At 38.3% G+C, this 16,926-nt stretch overlaps 2 pseudogenes across 1 annotated transcript in view; both read left to right on the forward strand.

Annotated features, from left to right (window-relative positions):
• LOC149184388 (serine/arginine-rich splicing factor SR30-like) overlaps positions 1 to 7,017 on the forward strand; it is a 298,519-nt pseudogene extending 291,502 nt beyond the window's left edge. Inside the window, exons 7-13 of the transcript XR_016257256.1 lie at positions 5,355 to 5,404; positions 5,514 to 5,570; positions 5,782 to 5,903; positions 6,018 to 6,083; positions 6,285 to 6,324; positions 6,444 to 6,509; positions 6,663 to 7,017. The product of XR_016257256.1 is annotated as a serine/arginine-rich splicing factor SR30-like (transcript). The remainder of the gene's footprint in view (positions 1 to 5,354; positions 5,405 to 5,513; positions 5,571 to 5,781; positions 5,904 to 6,017; positions 6,084 to 6,284; positions 6,325 to 6,443; positions 6,510 to 6,662) is intronic.
• Positions 7,018 to 15,304: 8,287 nt separating this feature from the next.
• LOC149184389 (uncharacterized) lies at positions 15,305 to 16,227 on the forward strand (annotated as a pseudogene).
• Positions 16,228 to 16,926: the final 699 nt, after the last annotated feature.

Below are 16,926 nucleotides of genomic sequence, written 5' to 3' on the forward strand. Positions count from 1 at the left end.
GTAGAGAGGGTCAGGGATAGTATTCGAAGGGAGATTTTCTCTAGTCGGAGAATACTCAGTAGAGAAGGCAGAGAGAGATCCAGCAGTGGCAGCACAAAGCTAGGGAGTCTGACATAGGGCCACGCAGAGGCAGCACAAAGCTAGGGAGTCTGACATAGGGCCACGCAGAGGCAGCATAGAAGCCAAGAGGGAATTTGAAAATTAGCTGAAGGAATCGATTATAAAAGCCAGAAGCCAGGGTGTGAGTCCGGGAGGTGAAAATCGAATTTCCTGAGCAGCAGATTGATCAACTAAAGGGGTGGCGCTGTCCCCAGAGGGTGTGACGCTGGGCTGATGCAGTGACTATGCAGAGGTAGCCAGGGGCAACTCATTCAGTGGCTGGATCAGCCAGGATTTCCAGTGATAGTGTGAGGTAACCTCACTTATGTTTATGTCAGTGATATTCTCTGTAATTGGATTGTCAGGAAGGCATCCAAAGATTGTATTCAGAATTACTACTGCTTAATAATAAAACCCTCAGTTGCTGCATCGATTTTCTCGCATTGGGTTTTTCCGGGGACATTTGTCCAAAAACAATTGTGTAGATGTGTTGTATTTATTTCCTGTTCAGCTTCTTGTTTATGCTTATAATTTAAATGGTGTAGGCTGCAGTGCATTCCTTTTAGTGTTTACTATAGGAAACAATAAATAATTTGCTTCAGTAATTAACAAATAGGAGAACCGTAATTAGTTGTTGCAGTAGTGATTCGGGATTCCAAATTTTCACAGTCGAGATGTCATATTTGATGAAAATATAGCATTCAAGAAATCAAAGGAACTTCCCGTAGACTCTGATGATGAAGAACTTCCAGTATTCGAGGAAGAAGTTGACAGGGAAGTAGAAGAATCTCACCATGAAGAAGAAGGTCATAGTGAACCTATTCAACCCAATGTCATCCCAGAAACAAGGAGAATACCTAATTGGTTGAAATCTACACTACTTGATGCAGAAGGTCATGGGGCAACGAAAGGCTCTTTTAGGGAAAGCAAGAAACCCAAAAGATATTTTGGGTATGCTGCATACATGACAAAACTAATAGAAGCAGAACCATCCACTTTTGAAGAGGCTGTCAATCATCAGGAATGGAAAGATGCCATGAATGAAGAGTATCAATCTATAATGAAGAATGGAGTGTGGGAGGTTGTACCTAGGCCTGAAGACAAATCTGTGGTAACTTCCAAGTGGATCTATAAGATCAAACATGTGGTAGATGGAAGTATAGATAAGTATAAGGCAAGATTTGTGGCTAGGGGTTTCTCTCAACAAGAAGGCATCAACTACGAAGAGACATTTGCTCCAACAACAAGATATACGACGATTCGTTCATTAGTCTCTTTGGCAGCATCGATGGGATGGAACATCCATCAAATGGATGTCAAGACTACATTTCTGAATGGCACAATAGATGAAGAAGTCTATATAGAGCAACCCTTGGGATTTGAAGTTAAAGACAAGAAGACATATGTTTGCAGATTGAAGAAAGCATTATATGGCCTCAAGCAAGCACCAAGGGCATGGTATGCTAGAATGGATGCATACCTGCAAAGAATAGGCTTCACAAAATGTTATGCTGATCTGAACCTTTATATCAAGGTTGTAGATGGAGAACTTGTAATCATTCTTCTGTATGTAGATGATCTTCTCTTGATAGGTGTAGAAGGTAAAATTGAAGAATGTAAGAAGCAACTAGCAACAGAATTTGACATGAAGGATTTAGGGCTGATGCATTACTATTTGGGACTGGAAGTCTGGCAAGGACCTGATGAAGTTTATTTAGGTCAAGGAAATTACGTGATCAAGATGTTGAAGAGGTTTGACATGATGGACTGCAAACCTATGACCACTCTGATGATCACAAACTTGAAGAGACTAAGGAGTTCTGAATCAAGCCCTATGGATCCTTCCAAGTATAGACAACTAATTTGCTCACTGATGTACTTGGTGAATACTTGACCAAACATGTTTTGCAGTAAATATTCTCAGTCAATTCCAAGTGGAGCCAAGGCATGATCATTGGATAGCAGCAAAGCATATTCTGAGATATCTATGAGGAACCATTCATTACTGCCTGAAGTATGACAGAAGAAATAATGTCCACTTGATAGGATATACAAATTCCGACTGGGGAGGCAGTGAACAAGATGGAAGGAGCACTACTGGAGGATGTTTCAGTTTGGGATCCTCCATGATCTCATGGATGAGCAGGAAACAAGACACAGTTGCGTTGAGTAGTGCTGAGGCTGAATATGTTGCAGCCTGTGAAGTAAGCAAAGAAGCGTTTGGTTGAGGAAGCTGCTATCCGACCTGTTTGAAGGACCGATGAACCCTACAGTGATACTTTGTGATAACACCAGTTGTATACGTTTGTTTGAAGACCCAATATTTCATGGAAAGACAAAGCATATAAACACAAGTATCACTATATTTGAGAGCTAGTACAAAATGGTGTGTTGCAACTACAATATATCTCCACTGATGAGCAGGTAGCTGACATATTGACAAAATCTCTTCCAAACAAGAAGCTTGTGTACTTGAGAGACAAGCTTGGCTTGGTTGATGTATCCTCCCTAATTGAGAGGGAGAGATAGACACTACATTCTTGTCTTCACTTGGGAAGAAAGAATGGAGGATTAGGTAACCATTTGGCATTCGATACTCTTTGAGAATGTGGTAGGGCATTCAAGACAAGAGTAGTCGTGGACCGATATTCTTTGAGGACTAGCTATCCAAGATAAGAATAGTCCAAAGAAGGTCATACTCGATGAACACCTGGGTGGAGTATGTACCTTGAGAGACAATGATGATGGTGTCTATAAATCATTGGTCTCACCAGCATTGTGCTCTGATCTTGTGGAGAGATAGAGCTGTTAGTCAAGGCCTTGCTATGTGACAATGTTGGTTAACATGATGCTAGACAGATGGGTTACCAATCCGACTCTTTTTATGAGATCTCTTCAGATTGAGAATGACCATGTACCTCTTATGAATACCTGCCTAGTTAAGAGGGAGTGTTGAAAAATGTTTAACTAGGTTTGGTCTTCATAGGTATGAGATGTATTCTTGTAAATTATAAAATGAAAAGAAATTATTATTATTATTGGAGCATGGTTTTCATGCTCAAGTTCTTTTATTTTATAGGTAAAGCACCCATTGAGTGCTTCTAGGGTTTGTCCTAGGTATAAGAGTCATTGTCATATATTGAAGACCCCAATGGGCACATTGTATCTTGTAAAGAAAAGATATTTTTGTCTTTAAAGTGTCGGAATACCCTCCAAGATCAAGTCAGCCTAGACGCTGTCAAGTCGACCTAATTGAACAGCCATGTTTACCCCTTAAAGAGGCCTATATATATTATAAAGAGAGGAACTCATCCTCCAAAGAAGCACTCACTCATCACTCATTCTATGTGAAGAAGAGGTCGAAGAAAGACGAAGTGTTTGGGCTAGTTCTCTCTCTCACATGCTAGATGAAGCTAGGGTTTCTGCGCAAGGGTTACATCTAGTTCGATCTTGGAAGGAAGAGAGGAAAGAAGGCAAGTGAATGTCACTAAGAGTATCTCTCAAGCCCTAAGTCACAAGGAAAGGCAAGTAAAGGGAAGAAGAAGATCGAAGTTTCCAAGTGTGGCAACAACAGTTGCCAAGCAGTCGAAATTTCAGATCTGTAGTAGGAGGTCGAAGTTCTTGTAACAAGAGGCTGAGTTGGTGCAATTGGAAGAGCTTTAACTGAGTTTGGCTAGTACAAGGTTTGCACATCATCTCAAGTGGTTGATCGTGGAGGGTATTAGTCTGAGTCACAAGTTCTTGGTATTCGTCAATTGAAAGATATATAAAAAGAGAAGAGATTTAAGAGTTTCCCCTCAAGAGGAGGGGTTTTGGCCCTAGATTGCAGCTTATATACTGTGTCACTGTTCTTATTGTTTTGGTAGCTGTTTGATGTTCCTCACATTATAATAATAAGGAACAAAGCTAATAAGTAAAAAGGTAACACAAACAGTTATCAAGTTGAAGAGAATTAACATATTCATTGCTCTATTGATTTCTCAACACCAAGGACGTCCCCAGAGCCAAGGAGCGCACTCCCAAGGCACTCCATGGATGCTTCCTAATGGTAACAGTAAATTATTTGTCATTAATGTTATATTTCCTTTATTTTTCTTTTTATCTTTTACTTAAATTTTTAACATCACCATTAATTGTTTCAGGATAATTGAGAGTGGTTCCAACCTCATTGGACTTCATATGGAGAAAATAGAAGTTCATTTCCCATTCAAAATTCAGCAGGATAAGTAGTTTTTAGGATCGCTGAGATTGTGGCATTTCATTGGATTGTATCATCTATGAGGGTATGTGATTGGCATCTAATAAGGAGCATTAAGCCCTATATGTTGGTGATGTTGATTGTTGAACTCCTTTGTCATAGCCTTAGCAAAAAATGTACCCTTCACCCATACCAAAATCATTGATCGGGCATGTTAAGCTTTTTCTACCATATTTTAAGACTTGAATTAGTTGGTTTCATCAAAATTCAGTGGTGTTGGTTGACGTCGCTAGAAGATTGAGGTAGAGGCAAAGGCTACACGAGAAAATGAATGAAGGATGATAATATTATGAGGATCCCAATAGAAGCAATGGTGGAACATTGCTTTTCAAATAGTAGTGAAACATCCATGGCGGTGCTATGCCCCATAGCTACAATATTTGGGAACATGTGTGCTTTCACAATTGGTGAACACATCTTCTAGGAGAGGTGTTTAGGAGATATTTCAGTTTATTGTTTTGGACGTTTCATATTTTGGGTGTTTAGATGGCCTATTTTGTAAACAAAACTATTTGGTTATGCTATGATTGACAGTTGCTAGATAACCTATTTCATTCCATAAGTTAATGGTCTACTTTCTATTATATGGCTTAAAAATTTGTCTTTGTTTGTGACTCTTACAATCTAGATTCTAGATGGTTGATACTCGAAAGATAAATCATTAATGTACCATCAATGCCACTTCTATATTCATTGATGTACAAGTATACATGTTTTCATTGAGAGAGAAAGAGAGAGAGAGGCTCCTGGATGCTCCGCTCTTTGAGGGTTTTTGGAAAATGTTGCTCCCGACCCTCCCGCAAAAACACACTCCTGGTTTGTGCAACATTGGGACAGTTCCTTAAATGAACGTGGAATTACTATTATAATTGTGGAAATACATTTGCTCTGCCAATGTTACTAGTTATTTCTCAAAGGTCACCATCTTTCTTCGGTGGTTTTTGTAATCATTATGTGGAGCTACATGCTAACAGTTGACTTCACTCTGACTTTGCAGGTACAACTGGAGTGGTCGACTACACTAATTATGATGACATGAAATATGCTGTATGTTAACTGATTTATCTTAGTTAATTTTGATATTGATTGATTTATTCCTTTTCTACATTTTCTTGGTTTTTTTATTTGAGTTGAAATTTCTATTGATAATATACAGATCAGGAAACTTGATGACACAGAATTCAAGAATCCATTTTCTCGGTCATATATACGTGTAGGTTGAAAATTTCTATCTATTTATGTTTTTTGGAAGTTTCTTTATGTTAAGAAATTTTATATTCCTGGAATGTCTCTGTATGTGGTATGTCCATTGTACCTGTATATTTTGAACGTTGTATTCTTCATATTATTTCATTTGGATTTGGATACTTCTTGATGTGCTTGTTTGAAGAATGAGATCAAATGCTCTCTTGCTTTTGCATCAGGTAAAGGAATATGGTTCCAAAGGAAGCATGTCAAGGAGCCGTAGCCGCAGTTTTTCTCGTAGCCGTAGCCGCACTCGGTCACCAAGTCGAAGCCCAAATGCCAGTCGAAGAAAAGTCCACAGGTTTGGTTAAAATGCTGTTGAAATGCAAAAATACAAAACATGCATTAGATCCTGTAATATATCAGTTTTGAACTTTTGACATTTTTTGAAGCAAGACCCAATTTTCTGTTTTAGCAAACCTCTGAGGAGCAGGTCACGATCTGGTTCAATTCAAAGGCCACGGTCAAAACCAGTGCCCAGGTATTTTCTTTGATTTCATTGCAGTGTCTTCCTTTGTTTACTTGTTTAGTTGTTTCATGTGATTACTTGTTTCAATACAAGTGATTTTTACTCATCCTCAGGGTTGGAATGGGAAAAGTCCTTATACTTTGGAACTAAATTCAGCATATCATTTGTAGCTTGCTTCAAAGTTTGCCCTGTTTCTGTTTTGTACTCATGCAGAAACAAATCCAGGTCGAGATCCATGACACCTAAGCACAAGGTAAGTAACAATTTATTTGTTGTGTGTGAAGCTGGCCTAATACAGTTGTGCTTAAAATTTCATCAAGGGATTAATATGTGACATCTATACCCTAATGTCTGTAACCGTTTTGTTCTCAGGTTCAGAGTGGAAGTCCTAGAAGTCGTAGTAGGAGTTACAGTCCATCTCGCTCTCGTTCAGCTGTGGTATTTCCTGACTTATATTTTCAAAATCATTTCAGATTACTATAGTGCTCAAATCTCTTTTTAGCTGATGAGAAAGGATGTTTCTGCCTCTTGCTTTGAGTTTTCTTGGCATCTGTTTTAAGGATTTGTATGGTATTTTGTTTTATCTTACAGGAAAAAAGTGAATAAAGGCCATCACTAGGTTCTGAAGGCTTGTGTGCATGCGTGCTAGCTTAATTGAATTCTGAGATGAATATGAATGAATACAAGTTTTGGGCACATGAGAGACACAGGACAGTAGTCATATCACAGGAAATTGGGGGATATCTTTCTGTTTGTTTTTCATCAAAGATTTGGCCACTTTTTATATATTCATGTAAGCAATCATGTAACGAGCAATTTCTTTGATATTCTGTGTAAAATGTTTGACACTGAACTTTTAATGGTTGCAGATTTTCTAAGAGGTGTTTTTGTACGTGATTTTACTGTTTCCCTATAATAATTTATTTCTCACTCTTGTAAGGTTTCATTCATTGTGAAGATGGTTTTGAGTTTGGAAGGTAGGTCAGCTGTCAAAATGCTCTCATTTTAATCAGAACCTTCTGGAGTATAAGCATCGTTTAAAAGAACTTAGAACTTAAGTTAATTCAATCGTCCCTCTTTGAGAACTTAGAAGTTTCTTCTTCTCATTTGTTGCTTTACTATAGAATGATTTTTTATGCATGTAAAGCTTTGAAGAGCATATATGGTGACAGCTTTTCTATCTATGCTAATAGTCAATTTTTTATTCATCAAATGGTCCGGATTTAGATGAAGTTTCATGTTTTCACACTGGGTCAAAACAGAGCTCATTTCAAGCTTCAAATTTCTGCGAGTTGGAGATTATTTCATCAAGTGTGGAGTTTTAAAGTTGTGGTAAGAGTTGGGAGTAATTTAGACGACAGGTAAGTGAAGAGATCCATATCCTGATGTCTATATTTTGAAGATGATTACGGTAGAGTATGCTGGCATAACAGAGTCTATCTAGACTTGTATTTTTTGTTTTGTTAGTTGTTAGTTTGATGTTGTGGCTGTTTGAGCTCATGCGACTGCAGCTTTACACACAACAAGGCTCTTATGGATGCATTTCTTCTCTTTTCTTTGTTTTCTTTGTCATGCAATCAACTACACCCATTTGAATTGTTGGGATGAAGTAAACAATATCTGTTTTTGTCTTTAAAGAATTTCCATAGTTGATGGTTTTGTTAACTGGCAGCATATTCATTGACCCATATTCAGTGACTATAAAGCTTGTTTTTTCAGTAGGCATTTGCACAATTACCATAACAAGGTAAAAATGCACTTAGCAAATATCATAATTAATTAATTAAAATCTAAACTCTCTGCATATTCAATCAATAATTTTAAATAGGTGAAGCTAAGCTTACAATTTTTTGGTTAGACATATGTCGCTGAGGGGTGCTCGTCTTGGCATTGCCATTATAATTAATTGGTTAAGATCTTAAATCTTGTATTTAATTTATAATTTAAACGGGTGGAAGCTAAGCCGACTATTATGGTTATATATGTTCACTTCTTATGTTAGTCACTGATGGATGCCTATCTTAACTTGTACTATATTCTTATGATTTGAAGGAAAACATACACACTAATTACTTCTTAAAAAATTGACTGACTATAACCACTATAACCTTGGACACATAATGAAAAAGACTCCACAACAATGGTCTTAAATCGTTATCTTTTGACAAAAAATATACTAATAGGTACATAGCATCATCTAAAACTCATTGGAATGATCAATGATGACAATTTTTTTTTTACCATCACCAAAAGTAACCGAAAAGAGCATTGGTGAGGGCGAATAAAAGATCGTCACTAGAAGTGTCACCAAAGAGAGAATTATTGATGGGATTTTAACGACCCTCACCAAAAGTGTCACCAAAGAGAGAATTAGTGACGGGCCTTTAACGACCCTCACCAAGAGTGTCATTGAAAATGGCTTTGCTAACAAACCGTAAAGAACCATCACTATATACACTTACAAGAACGTTTTTTAAAAGACCGTCACACAGGCATAAAGCATCATCAAAAACTCATTGGAATGATCAAAGATGACGAACATTTTTTGACCATCACCAAAAGTAACCAGAAAGAGCATTGGTGAGGGTCAATAAAATATTGTCCCTAGAAGTGTCACCAAAGAGAGAATTAGTGATGGGCCTTTAATGACCCTCACCAAAAGTGTCACCAAAGAGAGAATTAGTGACGGACCTTTAATGACCCTCACCAAAAGTGTCATTGAAAATGGCTTTGGTGACAAACCTTAAAGGACCATCACTATATACACTTACAACAACATTTTTTAAAGATTGTCACCATATGAGACATTGGTGACGGACCTTAAAGGTCTATCACAAGCATGACCCTCACCAATGACCTTTTTTCTTGTAGTGATTTATTCGACATGTACTCACCTCAATTATCACTCCCAAGAGCCTTAACCTTCTTTCCCTCTTCTTTCTCAACCAATGCCTTGAATTCTACGAATGTGGAGAATGAATCATCCTTCTTCCGCATGAAGTACATCTAACACTTGTGTGAGACGTCATCAATAAAAATGAAAAAATATTTGTGCTTGGTAGTGGAGGCTATAGAGAAAGGTCCACATACATCAAAGTGGCTCCTTTCGAAGACTGCATGTGCTTTACTGTCCTGATCATGGAATGTGGATTTTCTATACTTCCCCAAAGTATATCCTTTGCATACATCCTGCTGCTCAAGTGCTCCTTTGGAAAGGCCTTTCGTTATCTGCTACATAATCTTCAAAGCGCCATGTAACAAATGGTTAAGTATTCTATGCCAAAGTTCACCAACATCGCGACATTGCACTTTCTTCGCCTTTGTGCTCAATGCATCACAATCCTCCACATCTAGCTTATATAGATTCTTCACATGAACCCCAATCTGCTTTACCTATCCTATGCCTATGTGTCTCAGGAATTCCTCTCCTTTACTTAAGATCGCATCATAATCACGTGCTTTTAAAATTGCAATAGAGATAAGATTTTTCTTTAGGCCCGGAATGAACATGACATCCTTGAGCCTAAGTGGGGAACCCGAATCCCTCTGCAAGGTGAATGTACCAATCCCGATCACACACTGTCTTCCGCCCTCCCTGATCTTGATGTGCATTTGCAAATATTTTTCTTCGAAGTCACTGAAAAAGCCTCTACACCCTATCATGTGGAACGATGCACTTGAGTCCAAGTACAACATGCTCCCCATCACTGTGCTGGCCATACATGCAATGAGGGTATATTCATTAGGGGAGTTTTGAGGTCTAAAATGGGCCTCCTAAGGGAATTATAAAATAATAGTGAAAATAATAAAAATAATATTAGATTACATCATCAAATTTTAGAGGGAAAAAATAAAAAGCTATTTTTTCAACTCGTATTTTCAACTTATCTCCCTATGGGTTTACTAAAATTTTGAGTGGAAACACTTGTTGGATGAAAAATTTGACTCCTCATCTAAGGAGCACCCATGTTGCATACTTTCAATGAATCTTGCTACATGAAAAATGAGAAAAACATGAAAAACATTATTGCAATCACATTTTTCATTTATTTCTCATTTTTCATGTAGTAAAGTCCATCAAAAGTATGCAACATGGGTACTGTTTGGATGAGGAATTAAATTTTGCATCCAACGAGTACTCCCACTCAAAATTTGAGTAAAAACTTAAGGATATAAGTTTAAAAAATAGTTTTATTATTTTATTGTTTTTTAATATTGTTATTTTTTTACTCCAAAAATGGTGAATCATCCCCTCTGGTTGACATCGTCATATTGAATGTTATTAGTTCTTATAAAGTGTATTTTGGTTGTACATTTTTTTTTTAGGAGGCCCATTTTAGACCTCAAAATTCCCCTAACGCAAGCTCGAACTTTGAAGCCAAATCTTCACCTGCTGCTACTCTTGAGGTCTTCTTGCTTATCTTCTTGTGTGGACACTTCGTAGCATAGTGCCCAAATTCATGACAATGGAAGCATTTAATTTTTGACAAATGTTTCTTCTTTTCCCCTTGATTGGATTATGGTTTGGATTGGTATATCTTCCCTTTTCCTTTCTTTTCCTTTCCAAACAATTGAAATTTTTATTGCCGTTGGATGAAGTCCCATCTCTGGTATTCTGCCTTATTTCCTCTTGTACCAAATCAGACCATAAGTGCTCCCAATTTGGTAGTTTCTCCCTCCCATTCACCAAATATTGATAAATATGCTAGCTTTTTTGAAGGCCCAAAAGGGCTAGGCTTACCAAGCAATCGTGAGGGATAGTAACACCAACCCCACCCAATTCATCATGACATTATGTGAACCTAATCAGATACTACGGTATAATTTATTCTTGTGCATCTTGATACTTCAAAGTTTATTCTTGAGTGCCAACTTCCTGTGTTCACTACTCTTCTCGAACAATTCTGTCAGTTCTTTCCACATCGCGAACAAATTTTAATTTCCATGGATATTTGAGACAATATGATACTATACTCCCTCTAATATTATTCTCCACACCTTGGCTACATCTTTCTTCCACTATGCAAGGTCTTGAACAACAAGTGCTGGTGGTCTTGGAATATCTGTCTTGACATATTCAAGAAAATTCATTTTCATCCAATATTTCCTCCATGCGGTCCTTCCATGCAACAAAATTTGGGTTCCTTCCAAAGCATACTCTAATGTTAGTCCATTGAAGGCCATCTTCTCAACGATGAAGAAATCCTATTACACTGATCTTCAATTCTAACCTCTGAGAAAAAAAATTGAATTTCCTACTCTGAGAAAAAAATTTAAATTTCCTACTCTAATGCGAATCTGTATTTGATACAATGTAGAAATTAGGCTACATATTTGCAACTACTCATGAAGTTTTAATCAAAATCACGATACACAAGCCTACAATACTACTTTGTGAACATTAATTCACAATTTATAACAAAGATCTTAGACATGAAAGAAGAAATAACACACATGCAACAAGCATTTTTATCTGGGGAAAGGAATCTTCTAAAAACCCCAATCCTTGCTTGCATTAATCAAATGAGTATAAATGTATTACAATTTATTTGATTTTGATCTCACCCTGCAAGTGCACAACCTATATCTCTACTCATGGAAGGCCTCTAACCTAGACTTAGTCAAATTTTGCCTCAGCTTGAGCTCTTATTTCCTTGCGCTATTCCTTGACGAATTTCCCCTACTATTTAAGAAATTCCTCTAATTGAATTTCAAATTTCCTTAGGCTGACCATCTGACTGCATGAAACACTTGTACATTCAAGACTAGTCTATAACTGATGTTACACTACTTTGGATTCTCCACCTCAACTAGGTAACTCGAATTCTCTGCATGAACTAGCTATTTTGGGCTAATTGATCAGTTAACTGGATGATCATTGAGTTTCACTGAAGTCCCACTCCTTAACCAACCTTTCACTAGTTTCTCCAACAATTGGAACTAGTTTAACTGAAAACAACCTTAGATAATTGACCTTGATTGTGTTAAACACACATGGACAGCGAGAGAGACATGAAAGATAAAACATGCAATACGATTTTTATTAACAACTGATATACATTTATAATACATTGTTGTGACCGTTGGGTTTCACATCCCAAGGTCTCTTGGACTGCTTTGGTCTATTCAGCTTCCACACTAACCCATTTAGGATTAGGTGTCCAACATTCCCCCCCTTAATCCGAAGGGTTATGTATGAGTCCAAGAAGAGCGCTGTAATACAAAATGTGCAAAAAATGCATGGCAGCACTAGACTGAATGTGCTCTATGAAATGTTGGTATAAAGGGCGGTGGTTTAAGGATGACCACCAACACTGGAATGCTTAGTGCAGTTCCCGGAACTCTTCCAAAACTGGCAAGAAACTGAAATTTTCTGCTAGAGGAAGTGATCCTATTGTTTTAAAGAGGGAAACCTTCAACCATAAAATGGAGGTCTCACCCCGCATAAAAGGTAAAACTTCAACCTAAAAAGGGAGTCTCAACTTGTGATTGTTTAAGGATAACCAACAACTCTGGAATGCTTAATGCAATTCCTGGAACTCTTCCAAAACTGGCAAGAAGCTGGAGTCTTCTGCTAGAGGAAGTGTTTTCAATTTTGTTCCTGGAATACTTCCGAAACTGGCAAGAAGCTGAAGTCTTCTGCTAGAGGAAGTGTCCCAGATTGCCAACTGAAGGCATGTTCAGGGGCATCTTTGTCGCTGGCTACAACTCTGAAACTGGTGTGGCAGGTTGTGGCTCAGGCTCGCTTGATGTGACTTTGAAGCTTGTAGATGACCATCATTTCCCCCCCTGTCAGATACAAGGTGAGATGATGGAGGAAACTCAACGGCAAGACTGTTCAATATTCTGGAACAAGTTCTGACATGTGTTTGGAATATCTTCTTGGCTGTCGATGCCCATTGCCAAGAAGCGATCCATCCAAGATGAATCTTTGTTCTTGCAGGACGTTTGTTTCTGAAGCATCTGTGTGAAGAATGACTGGTTTTATGACAATGCTTACATGGATGAAGATCAAAACAGTGATCTTTCAAATGGCCAACTCGGTCACAGTGTTGGCATTTCACGATCTGTTGTTGTTGTTGTTGCTGTGGAAGAAGGGCAAAATTTGGAACAGCTGGAGGTGAACTGTCATGAGGAGTAGGTGAACTATCATGAATGAATCTAGCACTCTGAAACTGAATGGGCTTGGCATAGTCTGGAATATGAAAGGACAAGTCCTTGTCATATCCAAGACCAGTTCTGTGCTTGTTGTGGACAAGCTGTTCCCAAGGTCTGATGATGGGCTTGGGGAGTGCAGATTGAGTTTCTGCATCTGCATGTACAGCTGCTACTTTATTGGGTACTAAATCTGAATCAACTGTAACATTATTGACTTGCTTCTGATGGGTTGCAGTCTCAGTGTTCTGAACAGAAACATGTTCAGAATGACTTCTCTGTTTTAATTCTTCTTGCTGTAGCTGAGATTCAAGCTGCAAAAATTCGATCTTTTCCTGTGCATTTTGTAGACATGTCTGAATTTCAGAGAGAGATCCTATGCTGATTTGTAATGTGTCATCAACAGTAGATAATATCAGAGTTTTAAGGAACTGTAATACTTCACTGGTTCTGGCCATTTTTTCTTCAATGTCTGATTTACACCTTAAAAACTGATCACAATTACTACTCAATGCAGAAAAGTAATATCTACTCACAGTACACAGCAATATCCTTTATAAATGTCAGCAAATGATCAGTGTGCAACATAAAAGATTACAATCAGCTCACCAAAATCTTTATGCAGTAGTGGAATCAAGGAATCAATGCACTATAATGAGTTTTAAATACAATGCCACAATTGGGGCAGCAACAACTGCAAACTTGTTTGGATCCTTCAAGTACTCCTTCAGAAATGATGGTTATCAAAACTTCAATAATTATAACACCATGTCATGGGCATTCTTTGAACTGTAATTTACAGCGGTCAACCTCGGCAAAGCATTAAACATATGAATGGCACCAGCAATCAAATCGGATCCAACTATAGGGACAGAAGCACAGAATCTCGGTTGCAAATGGAATTCGAACTATTCAAAGTGTATTTGAAACCAATCACCATACCATTGGATCGTATACCATTCAGGCCTCATACGAACTTATTTAAAACAGCAGCTTCAACGTATTTCAGGCAGCATCATAACGTATTCAGGCAGCTTTAATCACAGTTTTCGATGCATTCAATACAGCTCCAGGTCAGCACACAAATAAATCAATGAGCGATATACAAAACTGATTTCTTTCTCTGCAATAGAGACTTAATGTCCAGCACATACAGTGCACATATTAAGAGCAATAATCATCACAAAAAGAAACGACCTTTCCAACGAACGCTCAGGGCATTGAATAAATTTTCAGCAGACATTTGACGGACCATATTTTTAGTGCAAACAACAAATATACACCAGCCTCTATATAAATATATAGCCGAGAATACCCATAAAAATGGTATTATTCGTTGTTGAGCAGATTACGGATGAAGCCACATTTCTGGTTGATTTCTTTCATGCATAAACAACACTCCTTTGCAAGAAAAAATGAATGTCTTCCACAATCTGCAGTTGAAGTACAAACAGTTCGAGCACTCCTGAAGGTAGAACCAGCACGCTAGTGAAGAATGAGTTCAGCTCACTTACATAATGCACAATTCATGTGTTAACTTCACCATCTACGTTGGACCGCTACAAGCAGCTGACATATGGGTAAAAATGATACATAATTCAGGGTTCAATTTCATCATCTACGTTAGAACTCTACAACTAACTGTCATATGGAAAAACGTGATGCACAATTATGGTTTAATTTGATCACATATGTTAGACCTCTACCGGTCTTAAATGGCTCTGTCAACCTCTCCTGAGAAGAGCTTTACCAAAAGCATCACTGTAAAATACATACATCCCAGCTCAAATTATAGTTGCGGCGTGTGAGTGAAAGGATCTTTTATCTATGTTATCAGAAAATTCTCATTTCGATCCAACCCCCATTCTCTTGCCAATCCCCTCTTGACACTACATCAGTACATCACTAAACGATTTTATATGCAGAACATTTTCTAGGAGGCAGGCGGTGGATTCAAGTTTCTTATACCATTGAAATGAAAATAGATATGTGCAAGATTAACACACCATATAAAAACATATATACCACAGCGTTAATATGCATTCATGACCACGCAGAGATACCATTCAATACCACGCATGAACAACACATCTCCACACTTCCGCTGTGCCACGCTTAGTACATCACCACTCAAACATAGATCCACTGCAATCTCTCCACGACGAGACTCCAGAAAACCGCCAAAGATTACAGAGCGAGCAATCCAGGGCCAGACCGCTCAAAAAGTCGACAAAAACACAATAAAATCACAGGCGAGTTTCCATACAAGCCAGAAATTCACAGATTTCAATCAAATCGGTGCGCTAAATGCAGGAAAAAGAACCCAAAACTTTGATTTTTTTTTTTTAATACTTATATCGGTCGAGCTGCTTACAACCGATACACCTCGTTTCCCCATAACCCACAGGTCACAGGACTCTTAAGGCGCAGCGGAAATCAAATACTATTTTGTTGGCAGGCTTAAGTGGTGCAGGCAAGACTGTACTTTTCTATCAGCTGCGTGATGGTTCGACACACCAAGGGACTGTGACCTCAATGGATCCAAATGAAGACTGCTTTGTATTGCATTCAGAATCTTCAAAGAAGGGAAATATAAAGCCAGTTCATGTAGTGGACGTGTCGGGTCATTCAAGATTGAGAACTAAGCTGGATGAGTTTCTATCTCTGGCTGCTGGGATTGTGTTCGTTGTTGATACTTTGGATTTTTTTGGCAAACAGTCGAGCAACAGCTGAGTATCTCTATGATATATTGACAAGGGCAGTTGTAGTGAAGACAAAAATTCCACTACTAATACTCTGCAACAAGGTGGACAAAGTCACAGCTCACTCCATGGATTTCATAAGGAAGCAGTTGGAAAAGGAAATAGACAAGTTGCGTGTATCAAGAAGCTCTATATCAGCTGCGGATATTTCCGATGAAGTTACACTAGGTGTTCAGGGACAGCCTTTCACTTTCATGCAGATGCATTGGAAAGACAGGCGGGGGTGTAACGCATATTAGGTTTATGTTGCAACAGGACAACGTAATTACCAGGAAACGCTTGGCAGTCAGGACAACCAATAATGGTAAATCGCAGATGGATCAACACTTTTAAATGGGGCGTTTATGGACAGAGCGCAGTGGTGATAGAGGCATTGATGACAGAGGCGTCAGAACAGTTAGCGCAGAGTGACCAGCGGAACCGATGGGGAGAGCGATAGGCTGAGCGTTAGACTGAGAAGGCAGGCAAGTTTTGTAGAGTTGACAGACTCTTAAAATACCCAGGCCTCTATTTTCAGATTGCTGGAATGTACGTTACATCCATAATAGCAGCACTGACAATTATATGAATGTACATGACTTGCAGGTAAGAAAGGCCACAGAAAACAAGTGGCTCATATTAATTATGCAGGGCAGGAATACGCCTGCTCTGATACCATGTTAAACACACATGGACATCAAGAGAGACATGAAAGATAAAACATGCAATACGATTTTTATTAACAACTGATATACATTTATAGTACATTGTTGTGACCGTTGGGTTTCACATCCCAAGGTCTCTTGGACTGCTTTGGTCTATTCAGCTTCCACACTAACCCATTTAGGATTAGGTGTCCAACAGATTGCTACACATTAGAAATCAAACATGCAAAAATGAACTCTAACTCCTCCAACTCGAATTTATTGAGTAAACTAGGTGACACAAGCCATGTCACA

Source organism: Pinus tabuliformis, chromosome 3_2, assembly GCF_031772625.1.
Source record: "Pinus tabuliformis cultivar Carrire ecotype Pingquan chromosome 3_2, CPIR1, whole genome shotgun sequence".
NCBI classification, from domain to species: domain Eukaryota; kingdom Viridiplantae; phylum Streptophyta; class Pinopsida; order Pinales; family Pinaceae; genus Pinus; species Pinus tabuliformis.